General features: G+C 35.6%; 1 non-coding gene across 1 annotated transcript; it reads right to left on the bottom strand.

Annotated features, from left to right (window-relative positions):
- Nucleotides 1–203: 203 nt before the first annotated feature.
- On the bottom strand, nucleotides 204–275 carry TRNAW-CCA. The gene has a single exon. It is a non-coding gene; the product is annotated as a tRNA-Trp (tRNA).
- Between the last annotated feature and the right edge of the window lie 9,602 nt (nucleotides 276–9,877).

Genomic DNA, 9,877 nt, shown 5'->3' with positions numbered 1-9,877 from the left:
GGGTATATATAATTTCAGTCAGTAGCCTAATGGTAAACTTGTTGTGATTGATTAATTTAGTTTTAGGAAAGTAAAGTTTAGCCCTTTTTATTTGGTTTTGTGGCAGTTAGTTTCCAATTTAGTTTTAGGAAAGTACTTACTCAAATTATAAAAAACTAAAAGATAGGGTGAGGAAAAAGAAATTCCGTTAAGGCTAAAGGAATTGAACCCAACCTGAATTGAACACGCAACCTTCTGATTTGGAGTCAGACGTGCTACCATTGCGCCACGGATCCACGACTAACAAGTTTTAACTTACTTAACATTTTAATGTGTTTTTCTTTAGAATTAATGCCACAATTGGTTGCATGATTACAATTGACATATTCGTTTTAATTAAGAGTTAATTCCAGCAATGGTCCTCTGAGTATAATGATTTTCTACAATTGATCATCGACTTTTAATTTGGACAATTTTGACACTTGGCTATCAAAATCTTTTCAATGTTAGTCCTTCCGTCATAAATTCGTTAAATGGATGTTAAATAGAGGGGTAAAATCGTCCATTCATTTGCTGAGTGTATAATTTCTTGTCGCATAAATATTGAAACTGTGTTAATAGAGGTTAAGTCAACACTTGTCATCACCTCCACTAAACCTTCATAAACAGAAAGAAAAAATAGACCCAGATGTCTTCTCTTCAAGCTTGTTCAAATGGGAACCAAGAGCTGCAATGCCCCCACCAAGAAGCAGTCTCCTGGGCTTCACCGTGAACAAGTTGCTGGACATGAAGGAAGACGAGATTGACGACATGATAACCAGCCTGTTCCACATCTTCCGGTGGGACCTACTCGTCGGCGAGAGCTACTGCATCAAAGTCGCCGTCCGGGCGGAGCAGCGACACCTCGAAGAGGAGGAGTTGCGGCGACGCCACCTCCTCTCCGGCGACGGCACCAATGCCCTCGATGCTCTCTCTCAAGAAGGTCTTTACAATAATTCTACAAATCTCTACTCTGATCTCTCTAACAATTGTTTCACTTCGTTCTTGGACCAGAATCCAAGTTCTTTTAATTCTACAATTTTTTTTTCTTTCAAAAGAAGTCAGATTGAACTTGAAACACCACCATTGAAGAAATCCTTCCTAGTACAGTAGAAACGACACAACCAACCGTCATCATTTTTCTACCTTATTAACGCCGAAACATTGGGCAAAGACAGCCAAACGTCTGAAATTAGCAGGAAATGTCGATGGATTTGACATCACGCTGCTTCTTCTCCACCTCCTTTGAAACTGTGACAGCCAGAACGCCTGTTGTCCATGCTAGCCTTCACTTGATCCTCCTTGGTATTTCCGGCAGCCGAAACCTCTTGACGAACTTCCCGGAGCTCCGCTCGACGTCGTGCCAAGTGTCGCCTTTCTCTTCCATCTCCTGCTTCCGCTCGCCGCTGATTTGGAGGAGATTTGCGGATTTTGATATATGTGGTGTATAGAGTTTTGAGATTTTGATTTGTTTTGCGTATACAGAGGAGGAACAACAAGGAAATATACACTCAATAGCTGAAAAGACGATTTTACCCCTTCATTTGACAATCACTTAACGAGATTATGACGGAAGGACCAACATTGAAAAGATTTTAATAGTCAATGTCAAAATTGTCCAAATTAAAAGTCAAGGACCAATTGTGGAAAATCATTATACTCAGAGGACCATTGCTGGAATTAACTCTTAATTAATTAACAAACAAAATAAATATGATTAATAATTGGTGATTAAATGTAAAAATACTATGGTAATCATATAATTGAATGTAAATTTTAGTTTTCAAATTAGACTTTGTCTTGATTTAAGATGAAGTAAGAAACTTTTTCTATGAACGAGCAAGTAGTTTTATCTTTGAAATATGAGATGAACAAAAAGCTTCATCTCTTATCTTTGATGCTTCGTCTATGCATGGGCAGATTCATTATGGGGGCAGCCATCCCCACTCCACCCCAATATATAAGTGTGTGTGTATTAGATGTTCTAATTTAAATAATTATATATCGATCCAAATATTCTTAATATATTACAACAAATCAATTCCGTCCATCGCACGGGTGAAAATACTAGTATTCCATAATACAATGATGTTGTTAGCAGAGTTAATTCCCAAAATGGTCCTTCGACTATGACCTTTTCTCAATTCGGTTCCTTGACTTTTAATTGCACCCAAAGTGGTCCTCCGGCTATTGAATTTTAAGTCAAAATGGTCCTCCGTTAATTTTGGTGTTAAGTGCGTGTTAAAATGAAGGGTAAAACTGGTAATTTAGGATTTTTACTATAGTCAACGGACTATTTTGGGTGCAATTAAAAGTCAAATGACCAATTTTATAAAATGTCATAGTCGGAGGATCATTTTAAGAATTTTCTCTTTATAGTTCCAACATGATTTGTAGTTTTGTAGTCATTTTGATTAAAAGGGATTGATCTTGTACTTATTTTCATTTTCTAAATAAACAATCTTTTTACTTTAATTGTTAGCTAGAAAATTATTTGTTTTTAAAAATAACTTAGAATAATAATTTTGATTATTAGCCTAGTACTTATATATAGTTGTACAAACTAACATTAACTTTAACTCTTTATTATTCAGGAATACTTGACATTATGTATTTGAAATTTTGAATTTTGATTTTCTATGATCATAAATAGGCATACATATAATGACAAAACTATTGTGAAAAATTACAACCAAATGGACAACATACATAAACCATTGCTTATTAAAAAAATAAAAGTTAAATACAAACGGATAAGAAAGAAAGAAAAAATCATCGTCTATTACAAAAATACAATATTGGTTAATAGGGGCATAACAAAAAATGTTGGTCAGTGCCTTAGTAGAGGCGAAAAAAAAAAAAACTTCAAAACATGATAAAAGTATATTTATAATAAAATATGAAATGGTTGGAATAAATTGTATATCATCTCTATTAATATTTTATTCATAAATACTTTTTAATTTAATTAGATCAACTCTAAGTATTTTATATTAATTTAAATACGATAATACACAATTGAAACTTTTAGATTATATTAACTAGTATAGATAGTTCATAAAAATGAAATTTTCTTTTAAAATATTAACTAGATAGTTCAAATTAGTCTTTTGACTTTTAATTTCACCCAAAGTAATTCTCTATCTATAGTAAAACACTGAATTTCTAATTTTACCCCTCATTTAAACACCCACTTAAAACCAAAATTAACATAGGACAATTTTGGCTTAAAATTTAATAGTCGGAGGATCACTTTGGGTGCAATTAAAAGTCAATGAACCAATTTGAGAAAAGGTCATAGTCAGAGGACTATTTTGAGAATTAACTCTTGTTAGCATACTATATAGGTTATACTTGGACTCTATTTGAAGTAGATGGTTTATGAAGGAACCTCTCACTACTATGACCCTTTTGTTTACATATTGTGCAATGAAGGTAACATGCTTCCTAGATATACACACTCCATCCTTAGTTATTTCCCCAACGGATCTTACGCTTGATTTTTTTTTGGGTCTCCCAACTTTAATGGGTCATTATACCATAGACCGCGGTGTATGTGCACCGCGGTAAAAAACGGCCTGCCGTTATAGTTAATGGAGTCCGCTTGTATGGTGTATTAAACACCAACTGACACTACAATATATCTAAACCGACACTGCAGTTATATCAAAATGATACTGTAGTTATAGTGAAATGAAACTGCAGTGTATATAAAATGAAACTGATCAAATAACATTTCACATATTTGAGTGTATATTGTACAATGAAGCTGTAATTATATCAAAATGATCACATAGTTGTGTTTTAATGAAACTATAGTGTATATAAAATAAAATTAAATAACATTTTCACATATTTGAATCTATAAATATAGAATGAAACTATAGTCATATCGAAATGAAACTGTAATTGTGTTGAACTAACACTGCAGTGTATACAAAATGACACTGAAGAACCGGGTTATTTTTTGCAAAAGGGTGCGAAACGGCAGAAAACAAACATTGCTTATTTTCATTTAAAAAAAAAAGACGCGTGGTACATGATATAATTTGCCAACTTTAATAGTGACAAGCAAAGTGGCCGGTGTCGATGGAGCTTTGTCTATCACTATTTGGCCACTTAGAAGGCCCATCCATGGGGTGAATTGATGCTGAATATGTTTTCACATAATTATCAACTTTGTAATAGGGATGGACATACTCACATATATAAGCCCATTTTCCATTTTTCAACCAAATAGCACAAATTACATGCATACATAGCATCCCAGTGAAATCTCACTATTTTAGAGACAAATGTAAGAGTGAAAGACTTTCCTTTAAAAAACAATTTTTACGGTATAAACAAGGATGATGTAAGCGATGAGTCAACACAACTCTACGTGTGGCTATTTGTTATACCATAGCTACAAATGGGTAAAAGGTTGTAGAAGTGTCCGCACGAACAAAAAAGAATAAAGTTAAAAATTATAAAAGAGAAGTCCTTATATAGATGAGTATTGTTAAACCACTAAACCACTGAGTTTCTGTGATCCACTGCGACTAAAACATGTGTGTCGTTTGAAAAAGGCCATTTATGGTCTTAAACAGGCTCCTCGAGCCTGGTGTATGGAGTTGTCATCCTTTCTAGTCTCGGTTGGGTTCAGGCGATCGCGGGTTGACTACTCTCTCTCTTTATTTATCAAGTCGATGATATTGTGGCGTATTTTATGGTGTACGTGGATGATATTATTTCGACTGGAAGTTCTCCTACATTCCTTACTCAGTTTGTTAGCTCTTTGGCAACTCGGCTCTTTCTCAAGGACCTTGGCCCTTTGCGTCATTTTCTTGGTGTTGAGCTAGTTCCGACCCCGCTAGTATCTTTCTCTCTCAAGCTCAATATATCACTATATTATGACAGAATGTCACATGCAGGATGCTAAGCCAATTTCCACTCCTGGTTCTGCTGTTGAGCTCCATATATAGTGATTATGGTTCGACACTGGCCGATGGTGCTTTGTACTGTCGTGCAGTTGGGCTTTTGCAGTACCTATCTGTTACTAGGCCCGATGTTGGTTTTATTGTCAACCGCCTATCGCAGTTTTTGAATTCCCCTACCATGTTGCATTGGCAAGGTGTTAAGGGTGTTTTGCACTATCTCAAGGGCACCATATGTCATGAATTGTTCTTACGAAGTGTCACGCCCCGCTTCTAGGACATGACCCGGCCGTATCGCTACACGAAAGCCTGTAACAATACGAAGCCTAGCCATACATACCTCTCAGAACCTTCATAACAACACTTTAATACATAATAATTCCTCACTTTTATGGCTAATATAAACAACTAGTTCTTCCCAAAAACTCACCAAATCATCACTGTTAAATATCTACAATCAAGACTAGCATAACAAAATGCATTACAAGCACCAAAACCAAGCACAATGGTTTACCAAAATACAAAGGGTCAACGGGAATATCCAAAAGAAACAAAAATCTGTGATAAGCTCCAATAGTAGGACTAAGTCTCCTAGTTTCCAAAAGTCACCTTCGAGACCCCACCACTTGTGCTCGTGCTATTCACATGTCCTTAACTACTCTGAAACATGAGGAAAAACAAATACAAATAATGAGCTAATGCCCAGTAAGTGGTACTCCTCTCAACCCTGGATCAAGTAACCCCAATATAATACAAAAAGCTTTAGAGTAATAACTAGATGCAAAACTTGATCTTTAAACCATATCGAAGTCGTAATATACTCCATCATACAATACATAAGCTCACAAAACAAGAAACTTTAGCTACATGGGCATCAACAATATTTCATAACACAATACATTCAAAAGCACAAATCATTCCTTAACATATGACCCATTGGCAACCTACAACCACCATTATATTCTGTGGCACACACCATTATCGATATAATGGTCCAAAAAGACTCGACGATTCGGAATGAGCCAGGCTTGACGATTCAGAATGAGCCGGATGGAACGTTCCAACAAATAATTCAAAAGACTCGACAATTCGGAATGAGTCAAGCTCGACGATTCGGAATGAGCATTTAGGAACGTTCCAAGCCAAACAAAACAAACAACAAAATGTAGGTTGCCTCATGAGTTTGATCAAACACTCAAAATAGTTCTTATAATCAAATAGCCCGATGTAGCAAAAATCATTTCCTTAAAGTCACATAACAAAGTACATATTTCCAAAATAGATAATAAGTTTATCAAACTACGAAATATGCAAGTTATAAACCATTCTCAAAATAATAATTTTCTTAGTACATAACTCTTTAAAAATCATGGAATAGTTTATTAAACCAAAGTAATTTCAAAGGAATTGAAATGGTTTAGTTGGAAGAACTCAATTTAATATAAGCATGAGGTTAAGAGTTCAATTCTCTCTTTAAAAAAATAATACATTTTATAAGCATGTAATACATATAGAAAAATAAACATAAGGTATGCTAGCAGGCAGAGTCGAACCCCCGACCTACTTCTACCTATGCAACAACCACAAGCCATTCGACCATTTCTACACTTGATGACTATTCCAGTCCAGATTATATAAGTAAACAATTCCTGTCCGGAAACACAGTTCACAACAATTCCAGTCCAAAACCGCAGCTCAAAATTTCAATATACAACTCAAATCACAAGTTTAATTTATAGTATAGGGTAAAAATAGTTTTGAGAGAAATACACACTTACCTAAAACATCCAAATCTTAACTATTTTGCTTGCCCAAATACTCCTTGTCAAAATCCCTAATATTTTCAAATATCAATCTTAGGGCTCCAAAGATAAACCCAACTCATAAAGAGTAAAAGATAGAGGTTAAACTCACCTAGAATACTCAATATCTTAGAGATCCAAGCTTCAAGGTTTTCCCTTCCCCTATCTCTCTCTAATTAGCTCTCCTTGTCTTCTTTCAAATGAGATGCTTATCCAAGACTAAAGTGGTCCCTTAACCTTTAAGGGTAAACAAGGGTAATTTGGTAATTTTATCCAATATCAAAATAAGAAGCTTTGACTTGTTGACTTTTCACTTAATAAAACTTAAGCATAATTGCATTTATAGGAAATTGGGTATTACACGGAGGGGCTCAACCTTGTCTCTCACCGCTTTTTCAGATTCAATCTGGGGTGGGGTCCATGATGGGGGACGTTCAACAACAGGCTATGTTGTGTATCTAGGGTCTAACATTATTTCTTGGCGTTCGGTTCTCCAGAAAGGTGTTACACGGTTGTTTACCGAAGTCGAGTATCAGGCTCTTGCCAATGTGGCAGCTGAAGTAGTTTGGATGTAGAACTTGTTACTTGATCTGGGTATAAGGGTGTATGCTACGCCGGTCCTATATTGAGATAACATAGGTGCCACCTATGTGTGCAAAAATCCGGTTTATCATTCTCGGATGAAACACCTTGCGTTGGACTATTACTTCGTTCGTGACCTTGTCAGTAGCGGGGCCTTACAAGTACGTTACATTCGCACGCAGGATCAGGTGGCAGATGTGCTAACCAAATCTTTGCCGCATCGTTCTTATGAATGCTTCCACTCCAAGCTGGGTGTCTCTGATGGATCCACCATATTGCGGGGGCGTAAGAAGGAATGATATATGCATAGACTAGTTCTTTCCTACTTTGTAGCACTAGAATAGGTCTAGTAACTGTTACGTAGATTGTGGTGATTCAGATGTATGCATGGCTATTTAAGACCCTAGACCTGTTGGTGTTATATACAATTCATTTTGTTTCTATATGTATAACGTAACTTCACTGTACAAAGAAGCTTTTGTCATAATTATTCTCTATCTATGACTTGATTTCTATTACTTACTCCACAAGCTGGGGCATGACTAATTCTCCATCCATGACTTGATTTTTATTGGCTACTCCATTGTTTGGGGTATGTATAATGTAACATCACTGTGCAGCTAAACTTGTATCACGGGCGGGGCATGGGAAATGTATAAAGTCACTTCACTGTTTAGCAAAGCTTCTATCATAATTATGGAAATTGTATAACGTAAGTTCGTTCATAGTGTGTTTTCATACAAGGATAACCCCCAGAGTTTTTGGAGTCCGCTCGCAATTGAGGGATTGGGCCAATTAGTGAATTTCTACTTAAATTAATGCTAAAACTTCAAGTTGGATAATGTTTACAAATGATGATGGGAAACTGCCGTAGAAAGTGTTTGTATAGAGATATAAAAAGGTGAGCTGTTGGAGATTAGAAAAGATATTTAGAATTCCTCCCTCAAAATGGTTGTATGAAGGACCTGAATAAGTTGGTTGATTCAAATGTGAGATTGGGAGTTGGGCATTAGAGTTGAATTCATTATCGCTTAAGTACACTCGATTACTTTTAAACGTATACGTCAAAAATATTGAATTTGGTAGCTCTTCAAAAATATTCGTCAAGTTAAGATGTAACACTTGTAGTGTTTGATTGCAACTCCAACTGAGCATTGGTAATGAACCAACTAGCTTTGAGTTATAAGATAGAATAAGTGATTCTAATTTCGATAGTTGAAAAATGTTATAAAGTCAACTATACTGTTTTTAAAAAGATCTAAATATCGTAATGAAACAAATATATTCCTTGGATACCCATTGCAGTCACTCAAGAATTTTTGGATGCAGAGAAGTGCCTAATCAAGTTTGCAACATTTCCATGCTCCAGTAAGAGTACTTGTACTTCTCCCAGTGAATTCATTGATGGGAAAGAGGAGCTTCATATTGCTTTCTTATTGTGGAGGGTGGGGCAGGTAAAGTGAAATTAGAGCGGTTAAAAAGTAGTGGCGATAAAATTAGTGAAAAGAATGTGAGCATTATATATCAAAGTCTCAAGATATCATGTATCTAAGATTACTCTTTTTCATACAAGTTGTACACTTACTAGTTTAAAACATACAGTCGTAAAACATACTTTTCTAGTTAACTGCATTTTGTAATGTCATACATTTTAATAAACCATTGAATTTTCTTGCTTTTGCTCTGCATTGCAAACAGGATGACTGCATCCATTCCAGGTGGAATACGAGAAATGAAATACACCCAAAATTTCAATCTTATTAATGTTAATATTCTTATTCCCTTTTCCCACATAAATCCCAGGGACATAACCATGAAGAACACGAATATAGACGATGTAAGGCCTTTAGATAATCTGATATGAGACCCATGCAACTCCACTTCCTAGACCATCACCGTACCTATGTGGATGCTGCTCCAGCTACCCTGTATCCAATTACATTGTATCAGATTAGGTATAGGAAATTTTCAGAGCAGCTCTTTAATTGTATGCTAAAAATCCTCGAATACGTTTCCATTTCTTAAGATCGATCAAGCGCTTACTACTATGCCAAAAGCTATAGCTAGTAGCAAAGACACAACTTTATTTTTTGAAAGGCAGGATGCTAAAAGCTATAGCTAGTAGCAAAGACACAACTTTATTTTTTGAAAGGCAGGATGCTAAAAGCTATAGCTAGTAGCAAAACCCGTGACCACACTCCAAAAGCTATAGTATAGTGGTAAACGCTTGATCTTAAGTCTCAACAACATCCATTTCAAATAATTGTTTTTTACTTGATAGACACATTTAGTACGACTAGTGTCCTTAACATTTCAAAAAATGTATAGACCTCAATCAAGCATGTTGCTCCCTCTCCATCCAAGCTATAGAGTTTGCTACGCCCTGCATTACCTGGAGAATAACCATATTTGTAATGCACTGCAATCTAAAGGAAGAACCGAAGTTTTAGATAAATACCACTGATGTATTAGTTGTTATGTGAGTTAGTGTAACGCAAGGCACATGAAAAATATAACATAAACACTACGCGTTGGTTCCTAAGCCTAATCTTGCAAGTC

This window comes from Ipomoea nil, unplaced genomic scaffold, assembly GCF_001879475.1.
Source record: "Ipomoea nil cultivar Tokyo-kokei standard unplaced genomic scaffold, Asagao_1.1 scaffold0800, whole genome shotgun sequence".
In the NCBI taxonomy this organism is placed as follows: domain Eukaryota; kingdom Viridiplantae; phylum Streptophyta; class Magnoliopsida; order Solanales; family Convolvulaceae; genus Ipomoea; species Ipomoea nil.
The sequence above is the reverse complement of the archived record's forward strand: the minus strand, read 5'-3'. Positions and strand labels throughout refer to the sequence as shown.